This window comes from Pleurodeles waltl, chromosome 4_2 (genome assembly GCF_031143425.1).
Source record: "Pleurodeles waltl isolate 20211129_DDA chromosome 4_2, aPleWal1.hap1.20221129, whole genome shotgun sequence".
NCBI lineage: Eukaryota > Metazoa > Chordata > Amphibia > Caudata > Salamandridae > Pleurodeles > Pleurodeles waltl.
Window position 1 is genome coordinate 970418851 of NC_090443.1, and position 21603 is coordinate 970440453.

The following is a 21603-nucleotide window of genomic DNA, read 5'->3' on the forward strand; positions in this document are numbered from 1 at the left end:
AGCAGCCACAAGGGTGTGAGGACAGTGCCCATTATTTCAATGTAAGCATGGTAGGGTGGTATCCAGGTGGTAGATGTGTGTCTGTGAGTGCCCCTAGGCCAGGCCTGACATTACAGAGTAGGTTCCATGTGGGCAGGGTTCCAATGTGATATTCCTCCTACCTAGCTTGTAGCCATCCTCCACTGGGCAGGTCTGTGTGGGTCCCAGGTATGCTGCAATTGGTGGTATATGTCCCTCCCCATGCCCTGGTGGCTAGCATTGGTACTGAATGCATACTGCGTAGGCCTGTTCCCTGTGTGTGAGGGTGGTATGAACACCAACGGTGTTGTTGGTGCAGCCATTGTCCAGGTGTATCCTTTGTCTCTCCCTCCACTTTTAGTTTTGTCAACCTGTCCTTATGTGCATTAACATCATCTGGCGGAGGAGCAGGGGCACCGACGATGAGGGAGCTGCATCCCACAGGACCCAGGAGGAAGAGCCCTCTGACGCTGAGGGCGTCAGTGGGACTGAGGGTGAGGGATGCACCACAGCAGAGACAGGAGGGGACAGTTCGGACACAGATACCTCCTCCGATGAAAGCTCCCTAGTGGTGGCGAACACTTCTGTGACCACCCCAGCTACAGGTACATCCGCCACCCCCGTACCAGCACCGCTCCTCCCAGCAGCCCCTCATTGAGGTGCCCGTGCCCGCTCACCCAGGAAGTTGGGCATCTTCTTCGCCCCAAGCACCTCAGCCCCTACCGCAGTCAGCCCTGCTGCTCTGAGTGAGGAGGCTATTAAACTCCTGAGATCCATCTCTGTTGGGCAGTCAACCTTTGTGAATGCCATCCAGGGGCTGGCAGACCAAATGCAACAGACTAATGCATTTCTGGAGGGCATTCACACTGGCTTGGCGGCCCAACAAAGATCAATCCAGGCTCTGGCCACCTCTCTGATGGCATCAGTTGTTCCTGTTTCCACCCTCTCCCTCCAACTTCCTCTTCCCAATCCCATTCCCCTCAACCTCAACCTATCCCAAGCACACAGGCAGACGAGCATGCAAACAGGACAGCACACAAGAGTGGCACTGGCAAACATAGGCACCACACATCATCCCACAGGCACTCACACAAACACCATCCAGATGCAGATATACCAACATCCACTGTCTCCACTGTGTCCCCCTCCTCCTCCACCTCCCTCCCAGTTGCGTCTACACTCACACCTGCATGCACTACATCCTCATCCACTACCAGCATCACCACCACACCTAGCAGAACACACACCTCACTGGCAGACACCTCCACAACAGCCATTCACACGCCCCTTGTGTCCTCTCCCACTGTGTCTGTTCCCCCCCTCCCAAGGTACACAAATGCAAGCACTCAGACACCCAACAGCCATCCACCTCACAACAACATCCAGCCCATGGACCTGCACCCAAACACAGCAGACAGACAACTCTTACAACCACTCCCTCTTCCTCCACTCCCAAACCTTCTCCCTCTTCCGAGAGTCCCTAAGAAGCTTTTCCTCTCCACCATTGACCTCTTCCCTACCACTCCCCACCCGTCCTTCACGTCTGGCCAGAGTGGCAGAAACCCAGGCAAGCACCTCAGCCACCCAGTCCACAGGCACAGTAGTGTCCACACCCACTTGTGGTGGTAATGGATCCAGGGCACCAGGCAGCCTCAAGGAAGGGGTGTCATCCCCAAGTGCTGCCCGGCAAGGCAAGGAGCCTGCCCCAAGTGCTGCAAAGAAGGGCAAGGTGCCATGCCCAGTTGCTGCCAGGAAGGGCAAGGAGCCTGCCCCAAGTACTGCAAAGAAGAGCAAGGTGCCATCCCCAGCTAGTGCCAGGAAGGGCAAGAAGCCTGCTCCAAGTGCTGCAAAGAAGAACAATCCCCAGCTGCTGCCAGGAAGGGCAAGGGGGCTGCACCAGCAGGCAGGAAGGACAATGGGCCTGGTGCTGGGACTCAGTCAGAGCCCCCACCACCAACCATGGTTGTGCAGCAACCAGTGGGTATGACACCCACTCACCCCATCCTCCAAAGGATCAGAAGCACAGGGCATGTTTCCCTCTCCAGAACCAGTGGGTATGACACCCACTCACCCCATCCTCCCCAGGATCAGAAGCACAGGACACGATGCCCCCTCCAAAACCAGTAGGTATGACACCCACTCACCCCATCCTCCCCAGGATCAGAAGCACAGGGCATGTTCCCCCCTTCAGAGCCAGTGGGTATGACAACCACTGGAGAGACTGTGGACTTGCACTACCCAGGGCCAAGCACATGGCATATTGTCCCCTCCAGAGCCAGTGGGCAAGTCACCCACTTGAGAGACTGTGACCTTGCACTCCCTAGGACCAAGCAGATGGCATGTTGTCCCCTCCAGGGCATGTGGGCAAGTCAGCCACTTGAGTGACTGTGGCCTTGCACTCCCCAGGACCAAGCACAGGGCATGTTGCCCACGCCAGAGCATGTGGGCAAGTCAACCACTTGAGAGACTGTGATCATGCACTCCCAAGGACCAAGCACAGGGCACGTTGCCCCCTCCAGAGCCAGTGGGCAAGTCACCCACTTAGAGACTGTGGCCTTGCATTCCCTAGGACCAAGCACAGGGCATGTTGCCCCCTCCAGAACCAGTGGATTTGTTCCATCTGCTGGCTGAGGTGCCCCCCGTTCCCTGTCCCCCTGAGGTGCCTGCCTGTTTTCAAACTGATGCCCCTGCAGTGTTCTCTCCGTGTTGGTGCAGGAGACTTTGGCCCTCATTACAACATTGGCGATAAATCCCGCTTACCGCCATGCAGAAGACCGCCATCACACCGCTGTGGCGGCAGAATTCCGCTACAGCTATTACGACCCACAGCTCGGAATCTGCCAAAATCTAGACACCCACACAAGTCCGCCACACCAAAGGTCAGTGATAACCTGGCGATAACAAAACTTCCACCGTCACGCCAACAGGAATACGCCCACACTATCATGACCCACAAATCCACGTGGCGGTCTTTGAACCGCAGTATTCCACTGGCGGTACACACCACCGCGCTCAAAATACACACACATTTACAAAACACATCCACATTGGACAAATCTAAATACACACACCTGATACACATACACACACCACTCCCACACACCCAATCCAATATAAAACACACACCCACTGTAAGAATCCATTTTGAATTGCTCCTTTTCCTTTAACACGTGTAAGTTTGAGCTCTTTCTCTCTGAACGCACTGCCTATCACATGTTATGTTATGTATATTTGTTTAAGTAAAATAAGCCTGGCTCCTCACCACAGGCTTGCAGCTGGTTTCTTTCCCTAGCTGGGGCAGGTTACTCATTATAATCATGTGGTAAAAATAACTAACTGACCTCGGCTGTTGTATTTTTGGGAGGGAAAGGCTGATATCTATATCTTTGAACCACGCAATCCTTTGAAGGGTTTCAAGAATGTGGGAAGTCAGGCAGCTGCAGAAGGGAGTTGAGGACAAAGCAGGGAATGGAACCGGTGTGTGGAAACTGATTATTTCCTTAAAATATCTGTATGACGTATATCATTATTTACATACTTTATGTATCCTTTGATGTATGAGTATAAATATCACTGTTAAATGCTCCATGCTAGCAAACTTTACTACGGGCCAGGGAAGCCAGTGGTAAACCTGTCCTCTTTTGCTGCAGCAAAAATAAATAGACCTGTGGTCATTGATTTTCCACTCCGGCTCTCCGTGTCAAAACTCCTTTGTAAAATGCATTTGTAAGTATCTACAAAAACGTGCCTGACACCACATCACCCACAAACCCTTAAGACCAGAATTGTGACAGAAGGCCAGAGAGAGATACCACCATCAACAAACTAGCATCCACAGGCACTCAATACCATCACTCACACAACATCCACGCACCTCAAACAACACACACAAACACATCCCCTCACACATCACAACACACACCACCTCACACATCACCCACACCACCCCATGGCACTGCAAAGACACCCCAGGTTTTCTTAGGAGGAGCTCAGGGTCATGGTGGAGGAAATCATCCAGGTAGAGCCACAGCTATTCAGATTACAGGTGCAGCACACCTCCATAGCTAGGAAGATGGAGCTATGGAGCAGAATCGTGGACAGGGTCAACGCAGTGGGACAGCATCCAAGAACTAGGGATGACATCAGGAAGAGGTGGAATGACCTACGGGGGAAGGTGCGTTCCGTGGTCTCAAGACACCAGATTGCAGTTCAGAGGACTGAACTGGACCCTCACCTCCTCCCCTACAACTAACAACATGGGAGGAGCAGGTCCTGGATATACTACATCCTGAGGGCCTCGCAGGAGTAGCTGGAGCAATGGACTCTGGTAAGTCAAATCTTAACTACCATATCCCCCACCCTACCTGCATGCAATCACATACCCCCACCCTCACCCCCATCACTCTAACACCTCACATATGTCCCACTATCACAAACCACCCATCCCAACACCAAGCCCTGCATGTAACACCAAAGCATGGACACCCATCACCAAAGCATGTCCACTACACATACCCACACAGCCCCCAAAACAATTAACACACAAGGTCCCACACAAGAATGCAAGACTGGGGTACAGAGTCACCCACCCATTGCACACGATGGCACACACAGATGCAATAATCAATTCTTTACTCCCCTGCAGGAACCCTACTCAACGTCACCGGACATGAGGTTCCAGACATGTCCACCTCCCCCACAGAAGAGGCCCACAGTGATGACAGCAGCTCTCTCCAACTGGATCTAGATGACCAGCCCGGCCCATCTGGGACCTCGGGACAGTCGGTTCTCCTGACACAGTCACAAGCCACCACATAGCCTCCCCCCTCAGGAAACACCAGCACAGCACCCACCCAGCGGGCCCATCCCTCTGTCCCCAGGACACGTCAAGCAGCAGTGTGTCCACCACTACAGGGAGCCCAGGCAAACCCACCAACCCAAGAACAGCAGGGACCTGGGGGCATTGGCAGTGGGTACACGGTTCAGGGGACAGAGGCACAGGAAAACCGGGGAACTGGGAGATCTGCTGTGTGACAGGGGGAGGACAGGCCCAGAGAACCCACTCTCCACGAGGCCCTCTCCAACATCATGGGAGCGTACCATCATTCCCAGGAGACGATGGCAACGGTACTGGCCAAGTTTCAGGAGACCCAGCGGCTGCAGGAGGAACAGTATTTGGGGTTCAGGGAGGAACTCAACTCCATCAACACCACCCTGGGCACCATTGTAGGGGTGCTGAAGGACATTGTGAACACCAGGAGGGACACTGTGGCACAACAAGGGGCCCCTGACACAAGCCTGGACGATGAACTGCCCACCACCTCCGCCGGCGTTAGTGGACAGGAGGTACCGCCACAGGACCATGATACCAGCACCCCACCCCCTGCAGATGGAGAACCACCCTGCAAACGGTCCCTGAGATCCAGGACAAAGACAGAGAACAATGCCAAGACCCCTGCCAAGAAATGAGACCACCCTGAATGTCATCCTTCTATCACACTTTGTCACCCTGTTCATCCTTAAACTGTCCTAACTCCACTTCCTATGCCCCTTTGGACACTGCACCTGTGAGACAAATAACTGGACTCTGCCATGGACATTCCTCCACCATCACCCCTGACCATTTTACAAACCCCTCCACTCTTTTGCACTTAAATAAACACCCTTGATTCACAAAACAATCTGTCTGTGCTTTCACAATGTGTATTTGCAATAACTGAGGAAAATAGCAATGTCCATTGCATACGTATGTCACACAGCTCTAGTCCATGAGATAACATAGCAGAGGTCACACAGTGGGACCGACATCTGTGAAATGGAAAGGCAAAGTGACAGGTCAGGGTCCATACACTGGGTGAAAGTGACAGACATATGATAGGTCTAACAATTTTATCAGATGTAGGAGGCAGTGATGTCTTCTTACCTGTGTCTCACTGGAAGTATTGCTGGATCATATTGTTTCTGTTGTTGATATCCTCTTCTTCTGCCTCCTCTTCTTCACTGTCCACAGGCTCCACAGCTGCCACAAGACATCCTTCTGGACCATCCTCCTGCAGAAAAGGCACCTGTCGTCACAAAGCCAAGTTGTGCAGCATATAGCAGGCCACCATGATCTGGCACATCTTCTTTGGTGAGTAGTACAGAGAACCACCTGTCATATGGAGGCACCGGAACCTGGCCTTCAGGAGGCCGAAAGTCCTTTCTATCTCTCTCACAGTTCACCCATGTGCCTCATTGTAGCGTTCCTCTGCCCTTGTCCTGGGATTTCTCACTGGGGTCAATAGCCATGACAGGTTTGTGTAACCAGAGTCACCTGCAAATGTTGAGGGACAACTGTTAGACACACACTAACCCTTAGGGACAACCACAGACCCAGACAACTATTCACAGGGTATAGGGTCCCTGTCCTCACCTATTAGCCACACACGGTTCCTCTGGACTTGCCCCATCACATAAGGGATGCTGCTATTCCTCAGAATGTGAGCGTCATGCACTGAGCTAGGAAACTTACCGTTCACATGGGAGATGTACTGGTTGGCCAAACACACCACCTGCACATTAATTGAATGATAGCTCTTCCGGATTCTGTACACCTGTTCACTCCTGCAGGGGGACCAAGGCCACATGTGTCCCATCAATGGCACCTACGATGTTGAGGATATGTCCCAGGGCATAGAAGTCACCTTTCACTGTAGGCAAATCCTCCACCTGAGGGAACACGATGTAGCTGCGCATGTGTTTCAGCAGGGCAGACAACACTCTGGACAACACATTTGAGAACATAGGCTGTGACATCCCTGATGCTATGGCCACTGTTGTTTGAAAAGACCCACTTGCCAGGAAATGGAGTACTGACAGGACCTGCACTAGAGGGGGGATTCCTGTGGGATGGCGGATAGCTGACATCAGGTCTGGCTCCAACTGGGCACACAGTTCCTGGATTGTGGCACGATTAAGTCTGTAGGTGACTATTACATGTCTCTCTTCCATTGTCGACAGGTCCACCAGTGGTCTGTACACCGGAGGATGCCGCCATGTCCTCACCTGCCCTAGCGGACGTGCCCTATGGATGAGAACAGCGAGCACAGAGTCAGCCAACACTGAGGTAGTAAAAAAACAATTTCATTGCACACATTTGTCAATCCGCTATGTGCCTGTCTGTGTGTGTAAGCAAGGCCTAGATATGTGTGACGCATTTAAAAGTAATGCCATGTGGCCCCCTGAAATGGCGGCTGCCTGACCTGTAATGTGGGACAAGGGAATAGGAGGTAACTGCGCTGGCGTTGTACACCATAGTGGTAGGCGGTCGAAGACCGCGGCGCAATCCTGCATTGGTTAACATTGGGCCCTATGGGTCCCAGGAGCCAATGACGATGTACGCCGGCGGTGACGGTACGCAACGCCGCGGACGTGACTGCCATTTTCTGTTTGTTCACTCACTTGATACCTGATCTTCGACAGGAGAGGACCTACACTGCAAGTGCTGCTGTGACCTCAGTCTGGAAGCGACGATGGCTCATGTGTCTGGGGAAAGGGCCCCCGCTCCGCATCGGAGGAGTTGGATAAACTAGTGGATGGGGTCATCCCCCAGTACACGCTACTCTACGGTCCTCCAGACAAACAGGTGAGTACACTGTGAGCATGCTGTATGGGCAACACCTGTTTGGAGTGGTGTGGATGGAAGATACGGGGGGTGAAGGACTGCATGATTGGACGGTGAGTGTATGTGCGTCAGGGCAAGGGTGGGAACGTGGGACAATGACTGTGACGGTCTGGACGGTTAAAGTTTTTCCTTTTCCCCTGTACTATTCCTGTAGGTCAGTGCCCACCATAAGAAGGATATTTGGCGTGCCATCGCCAAGGACGTCCGGATCCTGGGGGTCCACCACAGATGGAGCACCCACTGCCGTAAAAGATGGGAGGACATTCGTCGCTGGAGCAAGAAGATGGCGGAGGCCCAGCTGGGGATGGCCTCCCAAAGTGGGAGGGGTGCCTGTCGCACCATGACCCCCCTGATGTTCCGGATCCTGGCGGTGGCGTATCCGGAGTTGGATGGGCGCTTGAGGGCATCACAGCAGCCACAAGGGGATGAGTACCGTCACATCCATCTGACTCAGCGTGCATTGGAGGTGTCTGGGTGGGTGGGGTGGTCAGTGGGTTCCCCTAGGCTAGGGCGAGCTTTGTAGGCAAGGACCCTTTGTAAGGTAGGCTAAGTGGCACCCCAACCCCACCAGTGGTAAGAGCCATCTACACCTAGTCAGGCTCCTGTGACTTCCATGTGTGCAGCAATCGGGCATAGGCCATGTACCCCATGTCCCTGTGATGAATTAGGGAACTCTAAGTGCGTGGCGTAGTGCAGAGGGCTGCTGTGTCTGTAGTGTCTGCCAACGGTAGCGGTATTGCATGCACTGAACATGTCTTTCTTCTTTCTTTCCCCCCCTTTTTGTGATCTCCCTGTTCTTGTGTGCATTAGCATCATCAGGCAGAGGAGCAGTGGCACCGGAGCACGAGGGAGCTGCATCCCACATGTCCCTGGAGGGCGAGACAACGGAGTGTGAAGTCACCAGTGGGACAGAGGGCGAGGGGAGCTCCACGGCGGGACAGGAACAGAGACCAGCGACACTTACTCCTCCTCTGATGGGAGCTCCCTTGCGGTGGCGGGCCCCTCTGTGCCCACTGCATCTACAGGTACAGCCGCCACCCCCCCTACCAGCACCGCCCTTCCAGCAGCCCCTCAGCATGTTTCCTGTGGCCGCTCACTCAGGAGGGTGGGCATCTCCTTTGCCCCAGGCACCTCAGGCCCTGCCCCAGTCAGCCCTGCTGCCCTCAGTGAGGAGGCCATTGACCTTCTGAGATCCCTCACTGTTGGGCAGTCCACCATTCTGAATGCCGTCCAGGGTGTAGAGAGGCAGTTGCAACAGACAAATGCATACCCGGAGGGCATTCATTCTGGCCAGGCAGCCCAACAGCGAGCATTTCAGGCTCTGTCCTTAGCACTGATGGCAGCCATTGTCCCTGTGTCCAGCCTCCCCCCTCCAACTTCCTCCACCCGGACCCAATCCCCAATACCTCAGCCTATCCCAAGCACACCATCAGACCAGCCTGCACACACCTCAACACACAAGGGTGGCTCTGGCAAACATAAGCACCACACATCCCACAAGCATCATACCCATGCACACATACCAACATCCACTGCCTCCACTGTGTCCCCCTCCTCCACGTCTCGCTCCTCCCTCCCTGTCACGTCTCCACTCACACCTGCATGTACACATCTTCAGCCACTACCTCCATCACCAGCACGCCCATCACCACACACCGCTCATGTGCACTCACCACCCTCACTACCATTCACACATCCCCTGTGTCCTCTCCCAGTGTGTCTGTGAGCCCTCCTCCCAAAGTACACAAAAGCAGTCACACACCCACCCAACAACCATCCACCTCACGACAGCCTCCAGCCTATGCGCCTTCACCCAAAGTCAGCAAACGAACACCTCCCACAACCACTACCTCTTCCTCCACTCCCAAACCCCCTCCATCTACCCGTCTCAGTGTGTCTAAAAAACTTTTCCTGTCAAACCTTGACCTCTTCCCTTCACCTCCCCCACCCCTTCTGTTCCCTAGGGCCCACCTTTCCAGGTCCCAAACCAGCACCTCGGCCACCACATTACCGGGCACAGTGGTGCCAGCAATAGCCGGATTTTGGAGTGCGCCAAGCAACAGGGCTGCCAGTGTCCCAAGGAGCGAGGCCAAGGACATTTCCCCACCTCCAAAACAGAAAAAGCTGCCCACATCCTGGAGGGAGAAGGCCAAAACACCTGCCACCAAGGGCTCAGCCAAGACAATTGTTGGAAGTGGCAAGACAGCTGCGCCACCATCCAAGGTGGGAAAGGGCCTGAAAATGAAAGGCAAGTGAACGTCACCGCCAACCTGCACGGCGGACAAGATCGCCACCGGCACCACCACATGCACCGCCGCCGCAGACACCGCCGCCAGCACCCCAGATACTGAGCCCTTCACCAGCACCGCAGACACTGTGCCCTTCAGCAGCACCGCAGTCAGTGAGCCCGTCACCAGCACCGTCGCTACTGACACCGCCGCCAGCACCGCAGTCAGTGAGCCCGCCACCAGCACCGCTGCTACTGACACCGCCGCCAGCACCGCAGTCAGTGAACCAGCCACCAGCACCACCGCTACTGACACCGCTGCCAGCACCGCAGTCAGTGAGCCCGCCACCAGCACGGCAGTCAGTGAGCCAGCCACCAGCACGGCAATCAGTGAGCCAGGCACCAGCACGGCAGTCAATGAGCCAGCCACCAGGACCGCCGCCACAATGACCGCCGCAAGCATCGCTGCTAATGACCCCGCTGCCAGCACCGCCAGCGGCCCTGCAACATCCTGAGCCAGTGGCACCACCGCAGACATGGCTGCCATCCCCAGTGGTCATTCGTACGAGGCTGGTGGTCAATTCCAGGGGCCTGGGCAGCTTGCATGTTGCACCACCGTCAGTGGAGTGTCACATCCACTACCCCAGTCCTTGGCAGGATGAAGCACTCTGGGCACAAAGCCCCCTCCAGAACCAGTGGAGAAAGACATCCACTACCTCTGCACTTGGCAGGATGAAGCACTCTGGGCACAAAGCCCCCTCCAGAACCAGTGGAGAAAGACATCCACTACCTCTGTCCTTGGCAGGATGAAGCACTCTGGGCACAAAGTCCTCTCCAGAACCAGTGGAGAAAGACATTCACTACCTCTGTCCTTGGCAGGCTGAAGCACTATGGGCACAAAGCCCCCTCCAGAACCAGTGGAGACTGTTATCCACTTGAGAGACTGTGGCTTTGCACTCCCCAGGATAAAGCAGTCGGCAAACCACCCACTGGAGAGACTTGAGAGACTGTGGCTTTGCACTCCCCAGGATAAAACAGTGGGAAAACCACCTACTGGAGAGACTTGAGAGACTGTGGCTTTGCAATCCCCAGGATACATCAATGGGCATGGAGCCCCCTCGTGGAGCTGGCGTCGTGCACTCATCCGGCTGAGGGCCCCCCCCTTCCTTTCCCCCTGAGGTGCCTGTTTTATTTCGATCTGATGCCCCTGCAGTGTTCTCTCCGTTTCGATCGGTATCTTGTGTGGGCCTCACCCATGCATTTTGGGCCCAGTGGTCCACGGACTATATAGGTGCAGTACCTGGAGTCGAATTCTTGGTGTACATAATTGTTTATAGCGTATATACATTTTTGACTATTGGATTATTCTTGATTACAATGGTTACAATAATTTCCTTTTGTCCTTGCGTTCTTCTGGGGGGGTTGGGGGGTGTAAATGTAATGTTGCAGCATGTATTGGTGTGTGTGTTGTTGTGGGTGAGGGTGGGGGTGGGGTGTTGCGTGTTGCGTGTGTGTGTCACTCTCTTTTCCCTCCCCCCTCCCCTGCGTTGTAGGTGCAGTACTCACCGTGGTCGTTGCCACCGTCTTTCGTGCTCCTGGTAGAGGAGCAGGAAGACTATTGCAGGGAGGATTTGAGTTCAGGCTCCATGGCGTCCTGGTTCCTTGTCAGGTGTGTAGAGGTGAGTGTTTTCCTTTCCAAGTCCTGTTTCTGCCTGTTTTTGTTTGCGTTGAATCTGCCCCAGAAAAGGTGGCGGATTGGTCTCTCATAATAGTGTGGGCGGTACATTGTCTTCCGTCTGTCTGTTGGCGGTGACCGCCATGTTGTTTGTTTGTACCGCCGTGGTGGTCGGAGTGTTAAAGTGGCTGTCTATGTTGGCGGTTTCTGCCATGGTCATAAGTCTTTTTTTTTTACCGCCGGCCTGTTGGCGGTTTTACCGCCTCTTTACCACCAACCGCCAGGGTTCTAATGAGGGCAAATGTCATGTGGCCCTGTGGCCCACGCACATTGAGGACTGGGCAGTGTCCCTTGAACTGTACATATGTATATACTTTTTGATTGAATGTTCGTATTTTTACTGTATTTATATTATTACACTCACTATCATCTATTCGTGTTGTCCTTGCATTGTTCCTGAGGGGTTAGGGGTAGATATGTTTTCTTACTGCATCTGATTGTGTGTATGGTGTTGGGGGTCGGGGTGTGTGTTGTGCGTGTGTGTGTCACTCTCTTTTTCTTCCCCCCTCCCCTGTGTGCTAGGCGGCTGAACTCACTGTGGTCGTTGTTGGTGTTCGTGGTGAAGCAGGACGTAAAATATCATGGGAAAAATTTGCAGCTCAGGCTACATGACGTTGTGGTTGTTTCCTGTGTTTCCAAAGGTGAGTCCTTTCCCTTTTTTGCAGTGTTCCCGCCAGGCATTGGCTGTCGTTGGTACCGCCCCGGAAAAGGTGGCAGTTTCAGGGGTCATAATATGGTGGGTGGAACATTGATTTCCGCCTGGCTGTAGGCAGCTATAGCCGTGGTGCCTGTTGTTTCCACCCTGGTGGTCGGTGTGGTAAAGTGGCTGTCTATCTGAGATCTTTCTGCCATGGTCATAATTTAGCGGTAGTTACCGCCAGCCTGTTGGCGGTATTACCACCACTTTATCACCGACCACCAGGGTTGTAATGAGGGCCTATGTTATTAAGGGAGTATATTCTGTTGGACAGAGTATTCATGCTATTATCAACAACAGCTAAAGCCTTTTCCAAATTTTCTTTATCTATCTGCCTTAAATACGCAGCCACTTTCATCTGCAAAAGCTTCCAGATATCATTGTACATGGCATACAGGAATTGTTTAGACCAGGGCTTTTTTGGACCTAGCAAGAAGTCTTGCAAGTCTGTTTCCTCAGATAGGCTATTAAGATGTTCCTGAACTGCTGCTAAGGTTTTAGGGGGTGATTCTAACCCTGGCGGTCGGTGTTAAAGCGGCGGCCAACCCGCCAACAGGCTGGCGGTAAAAAATATGGGATTCTGACCCTGGCGGGAACCGCCAACACAGACAGCCACTTTAACACTCCGACCGCCACGGCGGTACAAACAAACAGCGCGGCGGTCACCGCCAACAGCCAGGCGGCAGCCAATGTACCGCCCACACTATTCCAACTCACCAATCCGCCACCTTTTCCGGGGCGGGAGCACCGCCGATAAAAACACGGCGGAAACAGACTACGGACGGGAAAACGCTCACCACTACACACTCCAGGAGGAAGGAGGACAGCATGGAACCCGAATTAAACATCCTACCTGCTCTCGTCTACCTTCTCATCTACTACGAGTACGAAGTCCGGCGCAGACGACAACGGTGAGTACTGTACCTACAATACACGGGAGGGGGAGGACGAAAGGTTACGGGCACACACATATGCGACCCCCCCCAACTATGTACACACCAATGCAGAGCAACAAGTCACAGTGACACCACCCAAACACCCCTGAAAAATGCTAGGACATAATCAAATTTGGAATAAATATTTATGTACCAAAAAGCTCCAGAAAATTATCGTACAACCATGAAAGATATTCACAACAAAACTAATGACATACACATCAGTGTATAACTGAAGTACCAAGTCCTGCACATCCTACGAATTCATCATGTCCGTGGGCCAAAGTCTTGAGAAATAAGGGCAAAGCCCACACAGGAGACCTGAGTCCTTTGGAGAGAACACTGCAGGGGCATCAGATGTAAAAACTACAGGCACCTCAGGGGGAAGGGAAGGGGGGGGCACCACAGCCACATGAGTCCACGACGCCAGATCCACGAGGAGCCACCATGCCCACTGCACCATCCTGGGGAGTGCAAAGCCACAGTCTCTCAATGTCTCTACAGTGGGTGGGCTGCCCACTGTACCATCCTGGGGAGTGCAAAGCCACAGTCTCTCAATGTCTCTACAGTGGGTGGGCTGCCCACTGTACCATCCTGGGGAGTGCAAAGCCACAGTCTCTCAATGTCTCTACAGTGGGTGGGCTGCCCACTGGACCATCCTGGGGAGTGCAAAGCCACAGTCCATCAGGTGGATGACAGTCTCCACTGGTCAAGGAGGAGGCATGGTGGGCACAGTGAACCATAAACAGTGATTGAGACAGCGGTGCCCAGCGGAGCGGTGCTTGAGACGGCGGTGCCCAGCGGAGCGGTGCATGACAGGAAGGGCCCAGCGGAGCGGTGCTTGAGATGAAGGGCCCAGCGGAGCGGTGCATGACAGGAAGGGCCCAGCGGAGCGGTGCTTGAGACGGCGGTGCCCAGCGGAGCGGTGCTTGAGACGGCGGTGCCCAGCGGAGCGGTGCTTGAGATGAAGGGCCCAGCGGAGCGGTGCTTGAGAAGAAGGGCCCAGCGGAGCGGTGCTTGAGACGGCGGTGCCCAGCGGAGCGGTGCATGACAGGAAGGGCCCAGCGGAGCGGTGCTTGAGATGAAGGGCCCAGCGGAGCGGTGCATGACAGGAAGGGCCCAGCGGAGCGGTGCTTGAGACGGCGGTGCCCAGCGGAGCGGTGCTTGAGACGGCGGTGCCCAGCGGAGCGGTGCTTGAGATGAAGGGCCCAGCGGAGCGGTGCTTGAGAAGAAGGGCCCAGCGGAGCGGTGCTTGAGACGGCGGTGCCCAGCGGAGCGGTGCATGACAGGAAGGGCCCAGCGGAGCGGTGCTTGAGATGAAGGGCCCAGCGGAGCGGTGCTTGAGATGAAGGGCCCAGCGGAGCGGTGCTTGAGACGGCGGTGCCCAGCGGAGCGGTGCTTGAGAAGAAGGGCCCAGCGGAGCGGTGCTTGAGACGGCGGTGCCCAGCGGAGCGGTGCATGACAGGAAGGAACCAGCGGAGCGGTGCTTGAGACGGCGGTGCCCAGCGGAGCGGTGCTTGAGACGGCCGTGCCCAGCGGAGCGGTGCTTGAGATGAAGGGCCCAGCGGAGCGGTGCTTGAGAAGAAGGGCCCAGCGGAGCGGTGCTTGAGACGGCGGTGCCCAGCGGAGCGGTGCATGACAGGAAGGGCCCAGCGGAGCGGTGCTTGAGATGAAGGGCCCAGCGGAGCGGTGCTTGAGATGAAGGGCCCAGCGGAGCGGTGATTGAGACGGCGGTGCCCAGCGGAGCGGTGCTTGAGAAGAAGGGCCCAGCGGAGCGGTGCTTGAGATGAAGGGCCCAGCGGAGCGGTGCTTGAGATGAAGGGCCCAGCGGAGCGGTGCTTGAGACGGCGGGGCCCTGTTCAGCGGTGCTCTTCTGCACCGCGGGCCCTGTTCAGCGGTGCCTATCTCCACGGCGGGGCCCTGTTCAGAGGTGCTCTTCTGCCCCGCGGGCCCTGTTCAGCAGTGCTCTTCTGCCCCGCGGGCCCTGTTCAGCGGTGCCTATCTCCACGGCGGGGCCCTGTTCAGCGGTGCTCTTCTGCCCCGCGGGCCCTGTTCAGCGGTGCTCTTCTGCACCGCGGGCCCTGTTCAGCGGTGCCTATCTCCACGGCGGGGCCCTGTTCAGCGGTGCTCTTCTGCACCGCGGGCCCTGTTCAGCGGTGCCTATCTCCACGGCGGGGCCCTGTTCAGCGGTGCTCTTCTGCACCACGGGCCCTGTTCAGCGGGGCCTATCTCCACGGCGGGGCCCTGTTCAGCGGTGCTCTTCTGCACCGCGGGCCCTGTTCAGCAGTGCTCTTCTGCACCGCGGGCCCTGTTCAGCGGTGCCTATCTCCACGGCGGGGCCCTGTTCAGCTGTGCTCTTCTGCCCCGCGGGCCCGGTTCAGCGGTGCTCATCCAGCAGGTCAAGGGAGCCAGACCTGGCCTTGACTCCCGGCTCAGTCGCCCTCGGACCGTGACGTTTCTGGACCCTTCGGGGACGGACTCCTGGCCTCCTTAGTGTCCTCCTTCCCAGCTGGGATGTGGCATGTGGGGTCCACCTTCTCCGCGCTCCTGCTGCCCTTCCGCTCCTTTGATGGGGCTCTCGGGCCCTTGCCTCCCCTAGATGGTGTGGGTGGTGAAGTGGCCGCACATTGCTCCTTGGGGGCAGCCTTGTCGGTCCTCGCACGGCGGCCCTTGTTTTTGCGGGTCCTCTTGCCGGGGGGGGGGGGGCTGGACGTGTCCTTGCTGCTGATGGATGTGTCACTGCTGGCAAAGGGTGGGCTCCAGAGCCCATGCACAACAGTGACACCCGAAGCTGGGCTGGTGGTGGCTGCGGTGCTCTTGGGACTCTTTGAAGATGGATGGGGGAGCTCATCGGGGGGAAAGAGGTCAAGGTTAGCCAGGAAAAGTTTTTTAGGGCCAAGGTAAAAGGTAGGAGAAGTGGAGATGGAAGTGGAGGTAGAGGAGGTGGTTGTAGGAGAGTCAGGTGTGCTGTCATTGGGTGAAGGTGCTGGTGCTGTAGGCTGTCGTGAGGTGGATGGCTGTTGGGTGGGTGGCTGCCTGCATTTGTGTGTCTTGGAAGAGGGGGTGACAGACACAGTGGGAGAGGACACAGGGGACGTGTAAATGGCAGTGGGGGTGGTGACTGCACGAGTGTGGACTGTACTGGAGGGTGAGGTGGTGATGGAAGCACTGGCTGATGTTGGGGTGCATGCAGGTGTGAGTGTAGACGTCACAGGGAGGGAGGAGGGAGACGAGGAGGAGGGGGACACAGGGGTGGCAGTGGCTGTTGGCATGTCTGCATCTGGGTGTTGCTTGGGTGAGTGTTTGTGGGATCTGTGGTGCTTGTGTTTGGATGAGCTGCTCTTGGGTGTTGAGGTGTGTGCAGGCTGGTCTGATGGTGTGGATGGGATAGGCTGAGGGACAGGAGACAGAGAAAGGCTGGAGGCAGTAAGAAGAGGGAGGCTGGAAACAGGGACAATGGCTGCCGTCAGTGCTGAGGCCAGAGCAGTGAACGCTCGTTGATGGGCAGCCTGACCCGAATGAATGCCCTCCAGGTACGCATTGCTCTGTTGCACCTCCCTTTGCACACCCTGGATGGCATTCAAAAGGGTCGTTTGCCCAACAATGAGCGTCCTTACCAGGTCAATGAGCTCCGCACTGAGGGCAGCAGGGGCAACAGGGGCAGGGGCTGAGGTGCCTGGGGCGAAGGAGACGCGCGCCTTCCTGGGCGAACCGGCACGGAGCGAAGACTGAGGGGCTGCTGGGAGGGCGGGGCTGGTGCGCTGGGTGGCGGCTGTACCTGTAGAGGCGGGGGGCACGGATGTTGCCGCCACCGCTAGGGAGCTCCCGTCCGAGGACGTGTCGCTTTCGCTGCTCTCACCAGCGGTCCCCGTCGTGGTGCTCCCCTCGCCCTCCGGATCACTGGTGCCATCGGTGTCTTTTCCTGGGCCCACCGGGGCCTTGTGTCCTGCAGCTCCCTCGTGCTCCGATGCCAAATCTCCTCCGCCTGATGATGCTAATGCACACATGCACAAGAAGATGAAGAGAAAGGGTGGGGGGAGAAAAAAGAAGACCAGGTTGAGTGCATGCAATGTCAACACCGTTGGCGGAGAGGACAGACACAGGAGCCTAATGCACTAAGCCGCGCATTCGGGGTACACTACTCAGTACTACTGACTAGGACAACAGGCCAAGAGACGTAAAACGCGCACATGGGAGATGCTGGACCTTCAATGGCTGTACTTGTCACCCTACCGAGGTGGGGGCCGGGGGCACAGGGCCATGCCTAAGGGAGAGGACTACACTACAGAAAGCGCCCTGGCCTAATGTCACCCACAGCCCTCCTCCCCACCAAGACGCCTCCACTGCGCAGAAAGATAGGAGAATGTGCTGATACTCACCCCCTTGTGTCTGCTGTGATGTCTTAAAGCGCCCATCCAATTCTGGGTAAGCCACCGCCAGGATCCGGGACATCAGGGGGGTCATGGTGCGACTGGCACCCCTCCTAGGTTGGGAGGCCATCCCCAGCAGTGTTTCTGCGGTCTTCCTTGTTCCGAGGCGGATGTCCTCCCACCTCTTGCGGCAGTGGGTGCCCCGTCTGTTGTGGACCCCCAAGTTCCGGACTTCCTTGGCGATGGCACGCCAAATCTCGATCTTCTGATGGGCGCTGACCTATTTGACATGTACAGGGTGGAAAGGAGGAATTCATCAATGACCTGCATGTTAGATGTGATTGGCCCCCCCCACCAACTTTGCCATATGGCACATGCTCTCATCTGTCGGGCGTTGCACTCCTCATTCGCCCCCCACCCCACCAACTTACATCCACCCCAATCCACACAGGCATAGCCCATCCCATGTGCACCCGGTGTACTCACTTGTTGGTCTGGAGGACCGTAGAGTACCGCATACTGGGGGAGGACCCCATCCACGAGCTTCTCCAACTCTTCAGACGTGAAGGCAGGGGCCCTTTCCCCAGTCGCAGCAGCCATTGTATCTTCCAGACCGAGGTCACAGCAGCACTTGCAGTATAGGTCCTCTCCTGTGGATGATCAGGTCTCGAGTGATTAAGCAGATAGAAAATGGCGGTCACGCCCGCGGCGGTGCGTACCGCGACCGCCGGCGCACTTCGTCATTGGCTCCTGAAACCCATAGGCTTCAATGTTAACCAATGCGGCTTTGCGCCGCGGTCTTCGACCGCCTACCACCACGGTGTGCCCCGCCAGCGCATTGACCTCACATCCCATTGTCCCACTTCACAGGTCAGGCAGCCGCCATTGCAAGGGCCTACATGGCTTAATTTTGAATGCGACACACAGGCCTAGGCCTTGCGTTGCCACACATACACGCCTTTCAACCCATTGCCATTCTTTAACTGTGCAAGCTGTCTGTACGTACCTGTGGTTTGGCTGACTCTGTGCTCCATGTTGTCCTTCCTAGGCACCGCCCGCTGGGACTTGCGATGAGAAGGAGGAATCCTCGCGTGTACCGACCGCTGGTGGACCTGTCGACAATGGAAGAACGCCACATCATACTACGATACCGACTTGACCGAGCCACTATCCATGAACTGTGTGCCCAGCTGGAGCCAGCCCTGATGTCCCCCATCCGCCAACCCACAGGGATTCCCCCTCTGGTGCAGGTTTTGTCAGTCCTCCATTTTTTGGCAAGTGGGTCATTCCAGACCACAGTGGCCATGTCATCTGGAATGTCTCAGCCTATGTTTTCAAAGATTTTGAGTAGAGTGTTGTCTGCCCTGATGAAACTCATGCGGAGCTACATCATTTTCCCAGAGGAGGGTGACTTGCCTACAGTGAAGGGTGATTTCTATGCCCTTGGACATATCCCCAACATCATTGGTGCCATTGATGGGACCCATGTGGCTTTGGTACCCCCAAAAGACGATGAGCAGGTGTACCGAAACAGAAAAAGTTATCATTCGATGAATGTCCAGGTGGTCTGTTTGGCTGACCAGTACATCTCCCATGTAAATGCCAAGTTCCCAGGGTCAGTGCATGACGCGTATGTGATGCGAAATAGCAGCATCCCCTATGTGATGGAGCAGCTACAGAGACAACGTGTGTGGCTAATAGGTGACTCTGGTTACCCCAACCTGCCTTGGCTACTGACCCCAGTAAGGAATCCCCGGACCAGGGCAGAGGAACGGTACAATGAGGCCCATGGGCGAACTAGGAGGATCATCGAAAGGACCTTTGGCCTCCTGAAGGCCAGGTTTAGGTGCCTGCATATGACTGGGGGATCCCTGATGTACTCACCAAAGAAGGTGTGCCACATCATCGTGGCCTGCTGTATGCTTCACAATCTGGCATTGCGACGTCAGGTCCCTTTCCTGCAGGAGGATGGTGCAGATGGTGGTGTTGAAGTAGCTGTGGAGCCTGCGGAGAGTGAAGAGGAGGAAGACTCAGAGGACGACACAGACAACAGGGACAGAGTAATAGCACAGTATTTCCAGTAGCACACAGGTAATGATCACCCATGCCATTTTACATTTCCTGAAAGCCTCCTGCATCTCAACTTTGTCGGTTTCCCCCCAGACCTATGGACATGATGTTTGAATTTCCCTTCCCTTTTCTGTGCTGTATGAGCCACTGCGTGACCTCGGCTTGGTTGGCCCATGGACTAATGCTAAGTTACCTCGGTATGTGTAATTCACAATGTTCACAATACGTAATTGATATGTAATGTGTCATACATTTGTAAATAAGACAGCCAGAGTCCTGGTTGATTTCAGTGCAATGTGTGATTTATTATTAGTGCATAGATATTGGTACATGATGGTGAAACAGTGATGGGTGGGGGTGGAGTAATGTCCATGGCGGAGTCCAGTTCTCAGTCTCACAGGTGCATTGTCCATACGCCTGTGGCAGGATGGAGCAGGGGCAGTTCAAGGTTTGACAGGGTGGCCATGTGGGACAGTGGGAGGACTTCAGGGGGTATGTGATGCTGGCGGGGGACTTGACATCCTACTCTGTCGGTTTTTTTGATCTCAGGCTCCTTTTGCGGGCGGTTGTTGTTCAGCAGGAGGTGGGGTTCTGGGGGGCTGTCGTTGTGGTGGGGCCTCCTGTCCACTAGCGCCGGCAGAGGTGGTAGGCTGTTCCTGTTCCTGGGTAGTGACAGGGGCCCGGTGTGATGCCACATGGTCCCGAAACGTGTCCTCTATGCGGTTCAGGGCCTGGACTATGCTCCCCATAGCGGTTGAGATGTTGGTTAGTTGGTCGCTGAACCCCATGTAGCGTTGCTCCTGCTGTGCCTGGATCTCCTGGAACCTGGCCAGTACCGTCGCCATCGTCTCTTGTGAGTGGTGGTAGGCAGCCATGATGGTGGTGAGGGCCTCTTGGAGAGTGGGTTCCCTGGGCCTCTCCTCCCCCCCCTGTCGCACAGCAGCCCTCCGAGTTGCCCTGTTTCCCTGGGCCTCTGTCCCCTGGACGGTATGCCCACTCCCACTGCCCCCAGGTCCCTGTTGTTGTTGGGTTGGTGTGTTACCCTGGGGGCCCTGTAGTGGTAGACACACCGCTGCTTGACCTGTCCTAGAGACAGAGGCATGGGCCCGCTGGGTGGGAGCTGTGCGGTTGTTCCCAGAGGGGGTTGGGTCTGCAGTGGCCTGTGTCTGGGTGAGGGGAACCGACTGCCCAGAGGTCCCCGATGGTCCGGGCTGGTCGTCAGGTTCCAGGTCGACAGAGCTGCTGTCATCACTAGTGGCCTGTTCCGGGGGTGGGATGGACATTTCTGGTCCCTCCTGACCGGTGTGTTGTCGTTCGGGTCCTGCATGGGGTAAGAGGGTATGGTTATTGTTTCTGTGTGTGCATTAGCTTGCGTTTTATAGGTGCCCTTGTCCCCCAGTGCTGGCATTCCCTTGGGGGAGGTGTTGTGAGGGTGTTTTGTGGGGGGGGTGATGGGTATGTGCAGTGGTCATGCTTAGGTGATGGGTGTCCATAGTTTGGGGGTGGCATGCAGGGGTTGGTGTTCGGTGGGTTGTGCTGGGGAGACATTCTCAGGGAGGATGTGTGCTGGGGGATTGGGGGTGAGGGTGGGGGTTAGCATGCTGGGGGTGGGGTGAAGTGGTTGGCCTTGTACTTACCAGAGTCCATTCCTCCGTGTACTCCAGCGAGGCCATCAGGATGCAGGATGTTGAGTACCTCCTGCTCCCATGTTGTGAATTCGGGTGGAGTGGGTGGGGGTCCCCCGCCAGTCTTCTGCACTGCGATGTTGTGTCGCGAGACCATCGAGCGCACCTTCCCCCATAGGTCGTTCCATCGTTTGCGGATGTCCTCTCTATTTCTGGGATGCTGTCCCACCGCGTTGACCCTGTCCACGATCCGCTGCCAGAGC